This window comes from Balaenoptera physalus (assembly GCF_965194825.1).
Source record: "Balaenoptera physalus genome assembly, chromosome: 11".
Lineage (NCBI taxonomy): Eukaryota > Metazoa > Chordata > Mammalia > Artiodactyla > Balaenopteridae > Balaenoptera > Balaenoptera physalus.
In genome coordinates, this window is record NC_138896.1 from 25,951,948 (window position 1) to 25,972,169 (window position 20,222).

The 20,222-nt window shown below is 40.0% G+C and overlaps 1 protein-coding gene and 1 long non-coding RNA gene across 19 annotated transcripts in view; both read left to right on the forward strand.

Moving 5' to 3' along the window:
* The window catches only part of PKHD1 (PKHD1 ciliary IPT domain containing fibrocystin/polyductin), a 439,380-nt gene that overhangs the window by 114,393 nt on the left and 304,765 nt on the right, over window positions 1–20,222 (forward strand). The window lies entirely within an intron of this gene.
* On the forward strand, window positions 264–14,061 carry LOC309637341. Its single transcript, XR_014250492.1, has 2 exons — window positions 264–3,801; window positions 11,083–14,061. It is a non-coding gene; the product is annotated as an uncharacterized lncRNA (long non-coding RNA).

The window sequence follows — 20,222 nt, forward strand, 5'->3', positions numbered from 1 at the left end:
TTAAATTACTTTAACAGAGGACAAAGAAATTGTAAAATTTCAGGCAAGAGAAAGGTTTTTGGTGACACTGTAATCTGCTGTTTGCTGCTGCCTGTTTCACATAGCCGGTCTAATTCATGAATTTGATCTAATTGACTCAGTAGGTGCCCATTGTGTGCCAGGTACCGTGCTGGTGACTTGTGATATGCGGATGATTACGATGCAGCCCCTGCCCTGTGGAACTCACATTCTAGCAAGGTAAACGTCAAGGTAAATATGGACCACAAAAGTAGTAGGAGCAGGATGCAGGGCAGGCACTGAGGAAAGAATAGTTTCTCAAAGAGAAACTGAGAAAGTCATCGCAGGGAAATTTAAAGTGGAGCCAGACCTTGAGAGATGATGGTATTGCCCAGGAGAGAAGGGACTTATGCATCAGCATGATCATGACGTGTTTAGGAGGTGGTGTGGCTTTTGGTATAGCTTGAGGATGGTGCACGTCCCAGCGGAGGAGTCGGAAGGAGTGGGAGATGAGGCTGCGGAGACCAGTTCTTGGGTGGGGGGTTATATACTTATTTGAATTTGTACTTTATTTTCTAGGCACTGGGAATCAGTTTCACACTTCTGTATTCTAAGGGGGTGTGTGGCCAGGTGTGTGACAGTGTGTGTGTGTGTGTGTGTGTGTGTGTGCGAGGGAGAGAGAGAGGGAGAGAATATGAATTAATGAGGTTAGCTTTTCTAGCAAGAGAATATTGAATATTGGCAGTGCCTGTGGGGAGGAGGAGGATGGAAGGCTGCGAGCAGAGTGGAAGCAGAGAGGCCAGCTCAGCCATCGCCATGGTGGTCCTTCATGCAGCCTGCCTTCATTCAATGAACAAGGATTCATTACAGACCTGCTGTGGCCCAAGTGCTGTGCTAAACTCTAGGCGCACACACAGACCTGCTCTCTGCCCTCATGGAGCCTTTAGTCCAGAAGATCCAGGCGAGCGACGAGCACCTCCTGTTGCCCTACACACGGCAAAGAAAAGCCTGAACTAAGAGGCATTTCTGGGGTGAATGGACATGGTTTGGTGACTTGTTGGCCATGGGACGTGAAGGTTAGGAGGAATTGTAGGTGACTATATTTCTGGAGTTGGGGGACACTGTAAACTTGGTGGATAGGGCATCACTAAGTGTTGATGGCAGAGTGAGTGAGTTTGTAGGAAGGGGAGGCTAAGAAATGCAGTTTTACCCTTGTTATGGCTGACTGTTACATGTAACATACATGTAGAGCTATCTGGCTATTTAGAGCTTAGGAGAGAGTTCAGGGTCTGAGATACAAATTTGAAAGCTGTCATAAGGTAGGTTATAACAGAGGCTAAGGGAGGTGGTGACAGTATCCAGGAAGGATGTGCAGATGAGAAAGAAGGGGCTGGATGCTTGGGGACTGCAGTGCTTGTGGGATGAGCAGAGGAGGGGCTGATCCCCGCCCACGTGTTGTATGTAAATCACCCCGTCTCCCATCTCGGCACCATTTGAAGTCAGCAATGATCCCCTTTCTTTTCTCTTGTTCCATTAGCTCATTTTCCTCAGTATATAAACTGTTTAATCTTAACCAAAGAACTTCAACCTTTCCCTAATCTTCCTTTGAAGCTATGGCTCCTTTTACAAAGGGGTTGAGTTCTCTCCTTCCCTTGATAGCCGTGTTTTTTGAAAGGATAATGCCATTGGCTCTTTCTAGTTTCCCACACTCTCAGGTGCATCCTTACTCTCAAGCTTCTTGGCTTTGAAACGCCCTGACCAGGATCCCCTGTAGCCTCATACTTATCTTATGTCCTGCTTTTGAATGCAGCAGTCTTGATAGGCTCTAATAATCATCTAACTCCATTTCAGTTCAAAGTAATTTCAAAGCCACAAACTTTTATCAGTTTAAAAATTGACTTCCCCATCCCCAGATGGCTTGAAGCTTGTGGTGGGGGGAATGGTTATTTCTCTCTTCCCTCCATCCCCTTCCCCACTTCTTGTAGGAGTTGGCCTGGGGGAGGGAGGATTAGGGTAAAATTATACATCAGATGTGGCATGTACAGCAACAAGGTAACAAATGCACTGCTGGTGGCAGAGGTACCATTTTTAGCTTCCTCGTGGGCTCTTTTGTGGGTTCACCAGAAATCCTCCAACTAAGGTCCTTGGCCTACAATTCTTTCTGACCCATTCTGACCCATTTCTGGCCCACTGAGTTTTTTGGGGGTGGGGAACTTCGCTCTCCCCAGTAGTTCAGTCTGCCTCTTGGGAAAAATCCTTTTTATCACCCCCAATCCGTTCCCTTTAATGGGATCCACAGTCACCTTTGTTCCTCCTGTAGTGACAGGCAGCTTGCTCCCAGACCAGCTCCATCTTTTCCCTCTGCTGCCGGGCCGGGACAGCTCCAGCCACAGTCTCTTGTTTAGACTTTCCAGGTCTGAAGCAAATGCTGGTGCCTTTTCCGTTAAGCTCTCCCATTGGTTCCCTTGAATCTGTCTCATTTGGCTTAGATGAGGTGGGCGTGGAGATAGAAAATACCACAAGATACCAAACACTGTGACGATAAATACTACAGCAATAAGTTCAAAGCCCAGTGCAAGCAGAAAAAAGAGACAGCTCTGTTTCAGAGTGAGGGGACACTAGCTAAAGCTTCACAGAGAAAGGGAGATGATCTGGCTTTTGAAGACTGAGCAAGGGTTTCCCTAGTGGAATAGGGTAGAAAGGTCTTCTGGGCACAGGTAATAGAGGTCACCTCTGGGACTGGAGGCTGGAGATGGGAAGTAGCAGAGTGTGTCTGGGGAGCTGCAGGTGATTTGTGTACGCTGTCGAGCAGGGTGGAGAGGTGACCAGGGACTAGAGCACAGAAGACTTCTGGACACACTCATGCACATGCGCTCACACAAACAAGGGGACAAACCCACTCCACAGAGCAGCAAGGCAAGCTTACATGCTGAGCCTTGTCTTCAGTTTTGGTTTTGCATTCCTTCGTCTGGTTTTAGAACCTTGAAAAAGTCATTTAGCCTCTCTGAGATCCAGTATCCTCATCTGAAAAAGAGAAGACAGGAGGCTCTAAAATTCCTTATTAGAAATGAAGAAACATCTTTTCCCCCCCAGGTTTTTAAATTGTGGTAAAATATGCATAATGTAAAATTCACCATTTTAAGTATATTTAATGGTGCAGTTCAGTGGCATTGTTGTGCAGCCATCACCACTGTCTATCTCTGGAACATTTTCATCTTCCCAAACTGAAACTCCATAACCATTAAGCTCTAACTCCCCATTCTCCCTGCCCCTGGACCCTGGCAACCACTATTCCACTTTCTTTCTCTGTGAATTTGGCAACATAGGTACTTCATCTAAGTGGAAGCACACAATATTTATCCTTTTGTAGCTGGCTTATTTCTCTTAGCATAATGTCTTCAGGGTTCATCCATGGTGTAATGTGTCAGAATTTCCTTCCTTTTTAAGGTTGAATAATGTTCCATTGCATGGATATACCACACTTTGTCCATTCATCTGTGATGAACGCTTGGCCTACTTCCACCTTTTGGCTTGTAAATAATGCTGCTATGAACATGGATATACAAATATCTGTTCGAGTCCCTGCTTTCAGTTCTTTTGGGTATAAACCCAATATTGGAATGGTCAGAATTATATGGTACGCCAATGTTTAATGTTGTGAGGAACTGCCATACCATTTCCAAAGTGGCTGCACCATTTGACATTCCTACCAGCAATGCACAAGGGTTCTAATTCTCCACATTCTCATCAATACTTGTTATTTTGTTTGTGTTTTTTTTTTAACTAATAGCCATCCTAATGGCTGTCAAGTGACAGCTCATGGTTTTTTTTTTTTTTTTTTTTTTAAGTGTTTTAAATGTTTATTTATTATAAAACAAGCTCACAGCAAAGAAAGAAGTTGGGATTTTACCAAAATAGATTGGCTTTCAAAGAGTCCTGGTGTGTGGAATTGTGACAGAACTATTAGATTGTTTCTGCTTACCTGTGTTGATCTGTTTGGTAGTAGAAAGAAAAGCTTGAACATAACGTAGAGGTGCCTTGGGTGTGTGCTGGGGGAAATCACTATTTAGTTTTGTTTTTCTTTTTTTTTTTTTTTTTTTTTTCACACACACACACTGTATTTTATTTTTACAAGAGATAAATAGACTGACACCAAGCATTGTACATGGATGACCACAACAAAAGCAACAATGATTGCAATTACCAAACATGAAACACACTCATACTATGTCATAATATTGACATTCAGTCCAGTAATCCTCCACTGTAACAGCTCCTTTACTTTGCAGTGAAAATTGATTTGTATATTCTTTGCCTCTGAGTCCTTGTGGGATTTTTTTTTTTTTTAATTCAGACAGAAAGTCACAAAAATTATACTCATCCTCATCAGTTCACTCAGTCCCATGTAATTAATTGTTTTTTTTCATCTTGATCTTTTGTTAGCACTTTTATGAGTTCATCAGTTTTTCATCAGAGTTCTGAAAATGCTTATTCATTCAGTTCAGCAGTACAGTCAGTTACCAGAAACCTGTACTTGTCAGAGTCTTTTCCATGAATTTCTTGAAGATGAAACCCTTTTATAGGAACATATTTGCAAAATCATCAGAGTACACCCAGAACTGTCTGTAAATGACAAAAGACTTAAAAATGACCACGGTAAAAGATTTGATGAAAGTTCATAATAATGCAGTTGACAAGAAAATTAGTTATTTCTGAGATATACATTTTAAAGTAATAACTAGGATTATGACTTATAACATTATACCAGAACATATAAGATTTTTAGAAATTTCATGTAATGTCTGAAACGTTTATATTAACATATTTCCATACATATTTCCATACAAATACAAATATAAGATTTTTAGGAATTTCATGTAATGTCTGAAACATTTATATTAACATATTTCCATACAAATAACCCAATGAAAGTTTAGTATTAGTTGTTTTGTTTGTTTTTTTATACTGCAGGTACTTATTAGGCATCAATTTTATACATATCAGTGTATACATGCCAATCCCAATCGCCCAATTCAGCACACCACCATCCCCACCTCACCGCAGTTTTCCCCCCTTGGTGTCCATATGTCCATTCTCTACATCTGTGTCTCAACTTCTGCCCTGCAAACTGGCTCATCTGTATCATTTTTCTAGGTTCCACATACATGCATTAATATATGATATTTGTTTTTCTCTTTCTGACTTACTTCACTCTGTATGACAGTCTCTAGATCCATCCACGTCTCAACAAATGACTCAATTTCGTTCCTTTTTATGGCTGAGTAATATTCCATTGTATATATGTACCACATCTTCTTTATCCATTCGTCTGTTGATGGGCATTTAGGTTGCTTCCATGACCTGGCTATTGTAAATAGTGCTGCAATGAACATTCGGGTGCATGTGTCTTTTTGAATTACGGTTTTCTCTGGGTATATGCCCAGTAGTGGGATTGCTGGGTCATATGGTAATTCTATTTTTAGTTTTTTAAGGAACCTCCATATTGTTCTCCAGAGTGGCTGTATCAATTTACATTCCCACCAACAGTGCAAGAGGGTTCCCTTTTCTCCACACCCTCTCCAGCATTTGTTGTTTGTAGATTTTCTGATGATCCCCATTCTAACAGGAGTGAGGTGATACCTCATTGTAGTTTTGATTTGCATTTCTCTAATAATTAGTGATGTTGAGCAGCTTTTCATGTGCTTCGTGGCCGTCTGTATGTCTTCTTTGGAGAAATGTCTATTTAGGTCTTCTGCCCATTTTTGGATTGGGGTGTTTGTTTCTTTGATATTGAGCTGAATGAGCTGTTTATATATTTTGGAGATTAATCCTTTGTCCGTTGATTCATTTGCAAATATTTTCTCCCATTCTGAGGGTTGTCTTTTCGTCTTGTTTATGGTTTCCTTTGCTGTGCAAAAGCTTTGAAGTTTCATTAGGTCCCACTTGTTTATTTTTGTTTTTATTTCCATTACTCTAGGAGGTGGATCAAAAAAGATCTTGCTGTGATTTATGTCAAAGAGTGTTCTTCCTATGTTTTCCTCTAAGAGTTTTATAGTGTCCAGTCTTATATTTAGGTCTCTAATCCATTTTGAGTTTATTTTTGTGTATGGTGTTAGGGAGTATTCTAATTTCATTCTTTTACATGTAGCTGTCCAGTTTTCCCAGCACCACTTATTGAAGAGACTGTCTTTTCTCCATTGTATATCTTTGCCTCCTTTGTCATAGATTAGTTGACCATAAGTGCGTGCGTTAATCTCTGGGCTTTCTATCTTGTTCCATTGATCTATGTTTCTGTTTTTGTGCCAGTACCATATTGTCTTGATTACTGTAGCTTTGTAGTATAGTCTGAAGTCAGGGAGTCTGATTCCTCCAGCTCCATTTTTTTGCCTCAAGACTGCTTTGGCTATTCGGGGTCTTTTGTGTCTCCATACAAATTTTAAGATGATTTGTTCTAGCTCCGTAAAAAATGCCATTGGTAATTTGATAGGGATTGCATTGAATCTGTAGATTGCTTTGGGTAGTATACTCATTTTCACAATGTTGATTCTTCCAATCCAAGAACATGGTATATCTCTCCATCTGTTGGTATCATCTTTAATTTCTTTCATCAGTGTCTTATAGTTTTCTGCATACAGGTCTTTTGTCTCCCTAGGTAGGTTTATTCCTAGGTATTTTATTCTTTTTGTTGCAATGGTAAATGGGAGTGTTTCCATAATTTCTCTTTCAGATTTTTCATCATTAGTGTATAGGAATGCAAGAGATTTCTGTGCATTAATTTTGTATCCTGCAACTTTACCATATTCATTAATTAGCTCTAGCAGTTTTCTGGTGGCAGTTTTAGGATTCTCTATGTATAGTATCATGTCATCCGCAAACAGTGACAGTTTTACTTCCTCTTTTCCAATTTGTATTCCTTTTATTTCTTTTTCTTCTCTGATTGCCGTGGCTAGGACTTCCAGAACTATGTTGAATAATAGTGGTGAGAGCGGACATCCTTGTCTCGTTCCTGATCTTAGAGGAAATGCTTTCAGTTTTTCACCATTGAGAATGATGTTTGCTGTGGGTTTGTCATATATGGCCTTTATTATGTTGAGGTAGGTTCCCTCTATGCCCACTTTCTGGAGAGTTTTTATCAGAAATGGGTGTTGAATTTTGTCAAAAGCTTTTTCTGCATCTATTGAGATGATCATATGGTTTTTCTTCTTCAATTTGTTAATATGGTGTATCACATTGATTGATTTGCGTATATTGAAGAATCCTTGCATCCCTGGGATAAATCCCACTTGATCGTGGTGTATGATCCTTTTAATGTGTTGTTGGATTCTGTTTGCTAGTATTTTGTTGAGGATTTTTGCATCTATATTCATCAGTGATATTGGTCTGTAATTTTCTTTTTTTGTAGTGTCTTTGTCTGGTTTTGGTATCAGGGTGATGGTGGCCTCATAGAATGAGTTTGGGAGTGTTCCTTCCTCTGTAATTTTTTGGAAGAGTTTGAGAAGGATGGGTGTTAGCTCTTCTCTAAATGTTTGATAGAATTCACCTGTGAAGCCATCTGGTCCTGGACTTTTGTTTGTTGGAAGATTTTTAATCACAGTTTCAATTTCATTACTTGTGATTGGTCTGTTTATATTTTCTGTTTCTTCCTGGTTCAGTCTTGGAAGGTTATACCTTTCTAAGAATTTGTCCATTTCTTCCAGGTTGTCCATTTTATTGGCATAAAGTTGCTTATAGTAGTCTCTTAGGATGTTTTGTATTTCTGCAGTGTCTGTTGTAACTTCTCCTTTTTCATTTCTGATTTTATTGATTTGAGTCCTCTCCCTCTTTTTCTTGATGAGTCTGGCTAATGGCTTATCAATTTTGTTTATCTTCTCAAAGAACCAACTTTTAGTTTTATTGATCTTTGCTATTGTTTTCTTTGTTTCTATCTCATTTATTTCTGCTCTGATCTTTATGATTTCTTTCCTTCTGCTAACTTTGGGTTTTGTTTGTTCTTCTTTCTCTAGTTTCTTTAGGTGTAAGGTTAGATTGTTTACTTGAGATTTTTCTTGTTTCTTTAGGTAGGCTTGTATAGCTATAAACTTCCCTCTTAGAACCGCTTTTGCTGCATCCCATAGGTTTTGGGTCGTCGTGTTTTCATTGTCATTTGTCTCTAGGTATTTTTTTATTTCCTCTTTGATTTCTTCAGTGATCTTTTGGTTATTTAGTAACGTATTGTTTAGCCTCCATGTGTTTGTCTTTTTTACGTTTTTTTCCCTGTAATTCATTTCTAATCTCATAGCGTTGTGGTCAGAAAAGATGCTTGGTATGATTTCAATTTTCTTAAATTTACTGAGGCTTGATTTGTGACCCAAGATGTGATCTATCCTGGAGAATGTTCCGTGCGCACTTGAGAAGAATGTGTAATCTGCTGTTTTTGGATGGAATGTCCTATATATATCAATTAAATCTATCTGGTCTATTGTGTCATTTAAAGCTTCTGTTTCCTTATTTATTTTCATTTTGGATGATCTGTCCATTGGTGTAAGTGAGGTGTTAAAGTCCCCCACTATTATTGTGTTACTGTCGATTTCCTCTTTTATAGCTGTTAGCAGTTGCCTTATGTATTGAGGTGCTCCTATGTTGGGTGCATATATATTTATAATTGTTATATCTTCTTCTTGGATTGATCCCTGGATCATTATGTAGTGTCCTTCCTTGTCTCTTGTAACATTCTTTATTTTAAAGTCTATTTTATCTGATATGAGTATAGCTACTCCAGCTTTCTTTTGATTTCCATTTGCATGGAATATCTTTTTCCATCCCCTAACTTTCAGTCTGTATGTGTCCCTAGGTCTAAAGTGGGTCTCTTGTAGACAGCATATATATGGGTCCTGTTTTTGTATCCATTCAGCCAGTCTATGTCTTTTGGTTGGGGCGTTTAATCCATTCACGTTTAAGGTAATTATCGATATGTATGTTCCTATGACCATTTTCTTAATTGTTTTGGGTTTGTTTTTGTAGGTCCTTTTCTTCTCTTGTGTTTCCCACTTAGAGAAGTTCCTTTAGCATTTGTTGTAGAGCTGGTTTGGTGGTGCTGAATTCTCTTAGCTTTTGCTTGTCTGTAAAGCTTTTGATTTCTCCATCAAATCTAAATGAGATCCTTGCCGGGTAGAGTAATCTTGGTTGTAGGTTCTTCCCTTTCATCACTTTAAGTATATCATGCCACTCCCTTCTGGCTTGCAGAGTTTCTGCTGAGAAATCAGCTGTTAACCTTATGGGAGTTCCCTTGTATGTTATTTGTCGTTTTTCCCTTGCTGCTTTCAATAATTTTTCTTTGTCTTTAATTTTTGCCACTTTGATTACTATGTGTCTCGGCGTGTTTCTCCTTGGGTTTATTCTGTATGGGACTCTCTGCGCTTCCTGGACTTGGGTGGCTATCTCCTTTCCCATGTTAGGGAAGTTTTCGACTATAACCTCTTCAAATATTTTCTCTGGTCCTTTCTCTCTCTCTTCTCCTTCTGGGACCCCTATAATGCGAATGTTGTTGCGTTTAATGTTGTCCCAGAGGTCTCTTAGGCTGTCTTCATTTCTTTTCATTCTTTTTTCTTTAGTCTGTTCCGCAGCAGTGAATTCCACCATTCTGTCTTCCAGGTCACTTATCCGTTCTTCTGCCTCAGTTATTCTGCTATTGATTCCTTCTAGTGTAGTTTTCATTTCAGTTATTGTATTGGTCATCTCTGTTTGTTTGTTCTTTAATTCTTCTAGGTCTTTGTTAATCATTTCTTGCATCTTCTCAATCTTTGCCTCCATTCTTATTCCGAGGTCCTGGATCATCTTCACTATCATTATTCTGAATTCTTTCTCTGGGAGGTTGCCTATCTCCACTTCATTTAGTTGTTTTTCTGGGGTTTTTTCTTGTTCCTTCATCTGGTATATAGCCCTCTGCCTTTTCATCTTGTCTATCTTTCTGTAACTGTGGTTTTTGGTCCGCAGGCTGCAGGATTGTAGTTTTTCTTGCTTCTGCTCTCTGCCCTCTGGTGGTTGAGGCTATCTAAGAGGCTTGATGGTAGGCTCTGGTGGTGGGTAGAGCTGACTGTTGCTGTGGCGGTCAGAGCTCAGTAAAACCTTAATCCCCTTGACTGTTGATGGGTGGGGCTGGGTTCCCTCCCTGTTGCTGTGGCGGTCAGAGCTCAGTAAAACCTTAATCCACTTGACTGTCGATGGGTGGGGCTGGGTTCCCTCCCTGTTGCTTGTTTTGCCTGAGGCAACCCAACACTGGAGCCTACCCGTGCTCTTTGGTGGGGTTAATGGCAGACTCTGGGAGGGCTCACGGCAAGGAGAACTTCCCAGAACCTCGGCTGCCAGTGTCCTTATCCCCCCGGTGAAACAGAGCCACCACTCGCCCCTGCAGGAGACCCCCCAACACCAGCAGGTAGGTCTGGTTCAGTCTCCCCCAGGGTCACTGCTCCTTCCCCTGGGTCCCGATGCACACATTACTTTGTGTGTGCCCTCCAAGAGTGGCGTCTCTGTTTCCCCCAGTCCTGTCAAAGTTCTGCAATCAATTCCCACTAGGCTTCAAAGTCTGATTCTCTAGGAATTCTTCCTCCCGTAGCCGGACCCCCAAGTTGGGAAGCCTGACGTGGGGCTCAGAACCTTCACTCCAGTGGGTGGACTTCTGTGGTATAAGTGTTCGCCAGTCTGTGAGTCACCCACCCAGCAGTTATGGGATTTGATTTTACTCTGATTGCGCCCCTCCTACCGTCTCACTGTGGCTTCTTCTCTGTCCTTGGACGTGGGGTATCCTCCTTGGTGAAGTCCAGGGTCCTCCTGTCAATGATTGTCCAGCAGCCAGTTTTGATTCTGGTGCTCTCGCAAGAGGGAGTGAGAGCACGTCCTTCTACTCCGCCATCTTGGTTAATCCCCTCTTAGTTTTGTTTTTCAAACACTCTTCCCCTTAGCTGATCCTTTCAATAACTCTCAAATATTGCTGAGCGTATTCTTCAGAAACAAGAGTTGTTTCTCCTTGAGCCAAGTTAGCAAGGGGTTGGAGCTAATTTTGCCCACTACACAAGTCCAGAAAATGCTGTATGAGGACTCTGTGCTGAGTTATGGATGCAGCTCATGGTTTTGATTTGCATTTTCCTAATGATTAGTGATGTTGAACATCTTTTCCTATGTTTATTAGCTATGTATAGATCTTTGGAGAAATGTTTATTCAGGTCCATTGACCATTTTTAATAGAGTTTTTTGTTGTTGTTGCAATTCAGAATTTCTTTATATAGTCTGGATATTAATCCTTTATCAGATATATGATTTGCAAATACTTTCTTCTATTACACAGGTTGCATTTTCACTCCATTGATGGCGTCCTTTGATACACAAAAGTTTTTAATTTGATCAAGTCCAATTTATCTGTTTTTTTGTTGTTGTTGTGCTTTTGATATCATAGTGAAGAAATCATTGCCAAATCCAAATGTCATGAAGATTTCCCCTACATAAAAACAAAGAAGTATTTTTAATATAAATCATTAATGATAGAATCATTAAGTTCTATCTTTAAAAATCCAAATCTCTAGCTTAGTCTGCAGAAAGTAATTAAACTTCATTTATTTTATGCTTTTGCCTCCTATTCTCAAAATATCCTTTGGGTACCTTCTTATCATCTCAGTTTCTTGGGGATTTAGGCAAGGCGTCAATTATCTATGTCCATTACATTGTCTATGAATGTTCCCAATATGTTCAGAAGGTTTAAAAAATGTTTTAAACTAACAATGATTTAGGTTTGCTTTGGACTGCCCCATATGAAAAACGTAAAGACTTGCAGATTAAAAGCTACCTTCCCACCCCACTTAGTTGAGTATAATGGGAAAGAGGAGGGAGTAACAAGGAAAGGTTATTTCTTTCTGCTTCATGTGGTTGATAAGGAGGTGAAGTGATTTTTTTTTCTCAATTTTCTAAAACAACAAAAACGCCTTTGGGTAGATCCTGGGCAAAGGAGACTTCATCTGGAGGAGCTGTCCAGAAGTAGGAAATGGGGACTAATGGGAAGCTGTGCCGTGTGCTTACCAGCTTTTCCATGGGATCCATTCATGTGGCTCATAGCTGCCAGAATGCATGTTGACGGGTCCATCAAGAAAATTTTAGAAGAGTTACACTATGTTAACTTAAAAATAAAGGTCACGTCTTTTGGTGGAAAGAACAAATCACTTCGTTTGGATTTTGTCCTGGCTCTACCCCTGCTCAGTTCATTGAATAAGTAGTCTTGTAGCAGTCACTTAATTTCACCTTTTTGAAATGAGATATTAGAATAAATATCTAAGCTTTCATTAACCCTAAGTAATAGAGGGGCTTATTGGGAGCTATATTTCTTCCCATTGGGAAAATGGGGAAAGAAGAAGCTCCTATTTCCTTAAGGCAGAACAGAGCTACGTGAATAATTAACCCTCAGCAAGTTGAGGTCCTGATTTTCAACAAGAGGGTAATTCCCCAAAGTTGGGAGAATTCCATGGAAAGGCATTTTGCATGTGTTATGTCAGATGTTGTGGCCTCTGATCGCTCTCCCATATTGCTTATTGAATTAGTCTAGCCTTGCATCCCTAGAGAGTGAGTACTGCTGCTTTAAGGCTCATTTCATGGGGGTCTTTGTGGCTTTTAAACTTCCAAACTTCTTGGGTGATAACTATGCCTGTGGATTGTTTAGTATTCATTAAGGGTTCTGAGTTTTCTGCCTTTAAAGACACAATAAGGAAAGTTTTTCAAGTGTTTGTATAAACTTATGTGTATATGTTATACCCATGTTTATACATGATGTGCATTGTATACAACGAATACCAGGTGACCGTAAAGCAAATGATTAAAGTACATTTTGCTATCTGGAAAGTATAGTGAGCTTTATGAATTTTTGGAAAGGCTTTGGAAAATTTTTGCTTTATGGGGTTTTCTCTGAAGAAGAGTTTGTTGGAAAAAATGCATATAGTTCATGAATTTTATTTATCATCAGTCAAAGCAATAACTTACACATAATATATTTAAAAAACAGTTTAAAGCACACTGCTTTGAGATACTAAATAGATGGCAGTTCAGTTGATTTTTGGATGTTTTATTTTCAATCATGGGGACATTTAAATTATGTCACTGCCTGCTTGCCACACCTACCCATACTGATAACTGGCATATGAAAATTTGGAAAAATAAAACATAGAGATTTTTTTCCATCATGTCAAAATAGCATGTGGTTTTGATCCTGAGAGTGGAGGTTTTCCATCAGACTGCCCTATCTGAGATCTCCGGGTCTATTTCCTCCTTTGCCTGGACTGCTGTTACTGGTAGTTGGTATTATTCAATTATCTCTACATTTTAACCTTGGTGTTTACCTCTAATGTCGCTCAAGTCAGTAGATGATTCATTGCATCTGGAGCCAATAAACAGGGTTTGGCCGAAAAGGGACAGTGTGTGGCAGATGCGTTTAGAGGAAAGGGAACAATGCACTTGAAACTGGGCTCTAAGAGCTTACAAATTCAGTTATGCATTTGTGGGTCCAGGGCAGGGTCCTGTAACACCTGGCCCATAGAGAATGTCCAGTGAAGGTTCACAAAGGGGATGGTGATGATTTAATCAACACAACCTGTGTATACAAGAAAGGCATCTGCACTGCAGTGGACAGGCAATTTCCCCAAATTCTAGATTCTTGAGATTGCATCCCAGCTCCGAAACCCATCATTTAACCTTTCTGGGCTTCCTCATTCCCAAGTAGGACTGTTAATTTTGTGGTATTAGCCTTAAAACAAATCATCTTTTGCATCATCAGACAATACCAGATAATACATGCATGAATGTTTAATGATAAAACATGATGCTACTTTGATATCAGGAGATCTAAAAACCTAAATTAACATTTCCTTTGTTCTTCCTAAAAAGTACCTTAATCTCTCCCCTTAAAGAATGAGAGAAAAGTTATTTAGTCAAGGCCGATGAAGATACCAGATACAGGTACAGGCTGGATTTCTCTGGTTTCTGAGCTTGGTATTCCCCTGCAGAGCATAGCTTTTTTTTTTTTTTTTTTTTTTTTTTAAGTGAGGGAATAAAAGAGTCAGATTCACCTCTCTCCTTGGAAGAAATGCAAGCGAAAGAGTAGTGCTATTAATACCAATTATATTCAAATACTATTCTCAGAAGTCAAGTTGGAATCTGGGCTTTCAAAAATTCTTAGTATGTCCCAAAGGACACACATCATGGTTGTGTTCAGGATCAGGAAGGTTTTGCATTTCTTCAGCCTTTTAAACAGAGAAAGGTTGTGAAGACATAGCAGTCGTATGGTATTTGCTGTTTTTCTTTAGCAGTCTTAACTCTTCCTGAGCAAATGAGTTCTTTATCAGGTCTTAATTTAAACTTCTTGGCATCATAAATGAAAAAAAATTCTGTATTGCCTCTTCTGTGTGCTGGGAGTCACTTATGCAGTGGGAGAACCATCTGGCCTTCTGTCCAGCATCACCATCCTAGCAACTTAGGACAATGCCCATTTATTATCTCCAAGGTTCTGCAGGAGACGTCTGGGCACAGAGTAGCTGGGGTCTCTGTTCAACATCTCACAAGGCTGAGGTTAAGGTGTCAGCCTCGCTACATCCTCATCCGGAGGTCAGGGTCTTCCTCCAGTCTCATTCAAGTTGTTGGCCGAAGTCAATTTCTGTCAGCTGTAGGATGAGGACCTCATTTTCTTGTTAGCTGTTGGCCAGGGACCATTTGGGGTCCTAGAGGCTGCTCTTGGGTCCTCTCCATAACATGGCAGTTTGCTCCTTCAAGGTCAGTGGAGGAATCTCTCTTTTAAGAGCTCTCCTAAACAAGAGATGTCTATCCCCCTTTTGATTAACCCAAAGTCAACTGATTTCTGAACCTTAATTAGACCTGTAAAATTCCTTCACCATAGCCATGTGATGTAACCTAATTATGGGAGTGAGATCCCATCATATTCAGCAGCTCTGTTCATACTACAGGGATGGGGAGTATCCAGGGCATGTACACCAGGGGGCAGGAATCCTGGGGGGCATCTCAGAATTCTTAATACAGGTAGTATGCTTGAATTTGGGGATTTGAGAAGATCTCTAGATAGCCTTTGTGAAAGGCTCCCATTCTGGATCATTTCCATTCCTGAAGGCTTTAATGAGGCTGTTAGTTCTAGCTTCCAATGAGGGGTTCAGGTCTGTGGTGGTCTCTGAGGAAGTTACCCCAGGAGAGAGGATTTGTACTCTTGGTAGAATACCTATCTCTATATTCAGTGTTTCTCGAAACTGGACATGTCTAATGCCAGCACAAAGATGGGGAGAAGTCTTGGCTTTGGTTCTGATCCAAATGTAAGGAATTGGTATGGTGTAACCTCAGACCTAGAAATGTAGCTGGGCATCTCCTTGCCCTGTGTGAGCTGTGGGCATGATTCCTCCAAAGAGGTGGGAAAAGGAGGAAGGGGGAGGGAACCATGAAGAAGACCCACTTTGTTTGTGTTCGTTGGAGACCTATCCACTTTCCTAATTGATTGTTCACTACAAAGTAGCTTGATGCTTCTTCAGCCTGGGAGCTAAATGCAATCAACTTTTGTTTGTTTCTGTAAAAAAAAATTTTTTTTTTGCCCTTGAGGAGATCATTATTTCTACTGTATGAAGATGGTAGCCCAAACATTAGAAGTAATTAGAGCAGATGGCAGTGAATACGGCTTTTGTAAAGTACACTGATGCTTACAAACCAGTTTTCATTCTCTAGGCTTCCTCTTTTTCTCTCTGCCACCACGTATTCATTTTGCTTCCCTTCAGGTATAAAGGGGAGGGAAAAAGAAAAGGAGGGAAAAAAAAAGGTTCCCCTGGTACATGAAACTGAGGAGCTGTCAAAGGTTCATAGCAGGGAAAGTGAGCTCCCGTGTATTCAATCACTGAAATTAAGTGTTTTCTAAGGCGGTGCAGTCGTGGGTCCATTGCATGGGGAAATAACACGCTGTAGTCCATCACTTAAAATGTTAACCTTGTCTCTTACTAGTGACTGGGAACGGAAAAACGTGCTCTGCGCTTGCTGGTTAAATGGCAGTGTGTCAGCTCTGCAGAAAAGGTTAGCGTGTATCTGTCAGTTTTCCGATTTGACTGTATATGTGTATGTGTGCACGCCCGGGTGACACACACACACACACACACACGCACCCTCACTTCCACTTGACTTTATGTAGCCTTCAGAGACCTGGCTTATTGCTCACTGGAAAATGAGGAGAATTGAACCAGTTTTCAGTATTTCAATATATAGCCTTTTGCTTGCCAGTCTGCAGACTCTTAGGTAGTTGTATTATAATTATTTATTTTTAATTATAGAAAGTTCTATTTTGAGTATATTTCAGTATTGATGGAATGTAGATGTAGTGTACTAAGCATATTATAGGTACTTGGACAATATCAGTTCTTACTCTTATACTGATTGTATAAATTATAATATACCAGGAGTAAGCAAATTTTTTCTATAAAGAGCCAGGTAGGATATTTTAGCTTTGGTGGGCCATAGAGTCTCTGTCACAAATGGAAAGCAGCCTTCAACAATATGTAAGTGAATGGTCGAACCGATGTTCCAATAAAACTTTATTGATCAATACAATGGGTGGGTCAGATTTCGGCTGTAGTTTGCTGACCCTGTTACAGACTACTGAATATTTTACTTGATCCTTTTCTCTGTGACATGTGGAGAACTTGAAGTCTTCAGGAAGTGGGAAACGTCAACGAATGTCCTGCTGCTTCAGCAGGAAGACTGAAGAGCTGTGCAGCCTTCCTGCCTCCGGGCCCGGCTGCCCTCTCTGGGCTCCTTGCTGAGCCTGCAGCATTTCACACATCTTGTTTCTCAGGGCACCTCTGGCTCGCACTCCACCCACCTCTGCTCCGATCCTTTATTGGGGTGGTGGGGGGGCTGGTCCCTGATCACTGCGTATGAAATAGCTCTTCCCACTCTGACACTCTGCTCCACTTCCCCCTGCTTTTTCTTCTCAGAGCACATTATTTGTTTTATTTATTTAACTTTATCTCCCTAAGATATAAGCTCCCTGAGATCAGGGATTTGTTTTATCTTGTGCTCAATAAATATTTGTTGACTCCAGAGCTCCATCTGCTCCATAGTTCCAGGCAAGGAGGCTGAAAAGTGTCTGGGGTGACTGAGAAAATACCTGTTTCTTAAAAATTTTATTGAGGTCTAGTTGATTTACAATGTGGTGTTAATTTATGCTGTACAGCAAAGTGATTCAGTTATGCATATATAGATAATGTATATATGTATGTACATATGTATTACATAAGTGTAATGTATATATGTATTATACTGTTAAGTGCACTCAAAAATGTTAGTCATAATGAGTAAATTTTAAAATTTCACATTAAAAAATTTAAAGTATAGAGGGTGATGCATAGGTTTTTCAGTTGTGAGGATTAGTGATACCAGAAGTCAAATGTCTAGCACTGTGCCTGGGACATTGGAGGCGCTGGGTCGTGGAATGATCTTCAGGCTTATAATTCAGAAGAGGCATTATTTGAGGAGATCTGAAGCTTTGAATGGAAGAGAAGATGAGGAAAGTTTCGGCAAATTTGTTCTGTTTGCAGACTGTACTTGTTCCTGAAGCTCAAGAGTGCTAAAATAACTTACATGGATGAAGCACTGAGCTAACGTCAATATTCTTAGAGAAATCATGGCATATAGGATGTGCACAGAAGGGAGAGAGAAGCTGGTGAACTGCCTGGTTTTCTAACAGGGACAAAGCATAAAATGTGAATTGGGCCGGTGTGGCTGGCAGGAGGTGTTACTGACATTTCCGTGAGTAGTCAATGTGCCAGGCAGCAGAGGGGGACTTTCTCATGTTATCTCATCATCGTGAAGGGTTTATAGGCACTGAGAAAAGAAAGTGATCACTTAGAGCCAGCATGAGCCCAGTAAGAACAAATTATGCCAAACTAATTTAATTTCCTTTTTGTTCCCTAAGGAGTTATTGGATTAGAGGTCAGGGGCTCTATTCGTAATCCTGGATTTGTAGATGGTTGACTTTTCGTACAATGAGCATTTTTGGGTTTCATAATCAGCTGCAATAATCTCAGCCTGTGTTAATTCATGTGTAGTGTCCAGACTGAAAAAAAGAAAAGTAATTAATGCACAGGCTTTCATCTGTAAGGTGGTCTCTACCAGAGTTAGCCATCTAATTTTCTGAATTCACATAGTACCTTGCTTATGCCTTTAATTATTGAATTAATCACACTTTATATTAATTACCTGGCTATTTGTCTTTTCTTCAGGGATAACATGAGCACCTTAAGAACAAGGATGAAGTTACATGTATCTAGAAGAAATAGCTTTGCACTAGCTCATACAGGAAAGGTTTAGGATTTTAACTGGCCAACATGCTAAATATCACCCAACATTATAATACAATTATGAAAATAGCCAAGACTCTATTGTTTAATAAATGGTGTGAAGACATTTCATTATATTTGGGGTGGGGGGGAACAAAGCAAGATAAAAAATAAGGAAAAATAGAAAACTTCCCACCTACGTAAATTCTAAATTAGTTGAGGATTAACATGCGAATATAAAACCCTACAAATCAAGAAGAATGTATAAGTGCTATTTGTGTCAGAATGAAAGAAGGGAGTCTTATGTGTAAAAGAATGGAGGATGTTACCAAAAAAAGATCAATACATTTGGTTTCATAAGAATTAAAAACATTTCTATGTAAAAGAGCACTGAAAAAAGTAAAAAAAATTGCAGTGTCATATCAAATTATTTTAGTTATTAAAACTGTACTTTGAATTATGGCATAGTGATTATGAGCCCACATAAGAGCTGACTATTCATTCAAACACATTTTTTGGGGTACTGACCATGTGGCCAGGCATTGTTGTAGGTACTGGGATACAGCAGAAAACCAAGAAACTCTCATGAAGCTTACATTCCACTGGGACTTGACTGACTATAAACAATACACAATGTTTCAGTGATGATAAGTTCTTTGGAGAAAACAGAGCAGTGTAAAGGGTGGAGAGAGCGTTGGTGACAGGGACCTGTCTTTTCCTATTTCCAGGGCTTGTTTGCTGAAGCAGGCATTCTGGGGAGGTGTCAAAATAGTTCCTCCTTGTCTTTGTCATCTAGGAGACACTGACTAGAAAGATCCCCACACTCTACCTTCTCCACAGCCCTGGCTTAACACAGATGCTTGCAAATAGGTCTTTGCTTTGCCTGGTGTTCCACCTTGCTGATCAATGCTTTCTTTCAAGATAACTCTAGTGGTACTGCAAGTACATTTAAGGTGACACGCAAGATTTGCAGACACTGCACATTCCTGAAGTTCAGAGAAGTGCTGACAAGCTATAAGACGAAAACAAATTGCATAAGCTTCTCGCTGAGCCAGGAAAGTTTTTGCTTGTGTTTTGTTTTGTTTTTTGGTTTCTGTTTTGGTTTATTTGGGGCTGTATGTTCTAAGGTAAAAATGAGGGCGTGTTCTGGATAGCTCCCAAATCTCTATTTTTACTCCACCCCCATATGCCCATAGGGAGATGATTTTCTTCATCTGCAGAATGGGAATGAGTGATTTGTTTATCTTGAAGAAGAAAACTAGAGCTAAAGGCTGAACACCCTGGGGACTATGGTGGAAAGACCTGTTATTTGGTGAAAGTGAAACTTGTGTCGACCTGGGAGCTGGGTTGGTGATGCAGAGCATGGCTTGCACCAAAACATTACATTGGTATCAACTGAGAGGCTTTCGAATATATGGACAAGAAGTCTTTTTAGTGATGCTGTCAGCATTCTTTTTTGCTTGATTGGATCAAATTGAAGGAACTGAAGGATAAAGATGTTGGAAAGTGGGCCACCTCCTCTGTCTCATGGGGTTATTGCTCTAGGAGGCCTGTGGAACAGAATTATACTACCATTGTGTCAACTATGAAAATGTAGAGCTACAATTCTTATGGCAGCGCACATGTAACCATGAATTCCCTGACAACTTGAAATCATGGAGATATTTGACTCTTCTACTTCCCTAGGTGCTGTTGGACAGTTGAGGATGCATTAATTTTTTAGGAAAAAATTTTGCTGAAAGTTTAGGAATTTTTTACTTTTAGTATTTAGTCACTGTTTTGTAATAGGCATGAATCATTGATACATTTTATATAATTTCAAGATACCTTTATTATGATAAGGAAAAGCTTTGGGCAGAGGGAAGCTTAGATCTTTTGAAATTTAATGCTTAACAT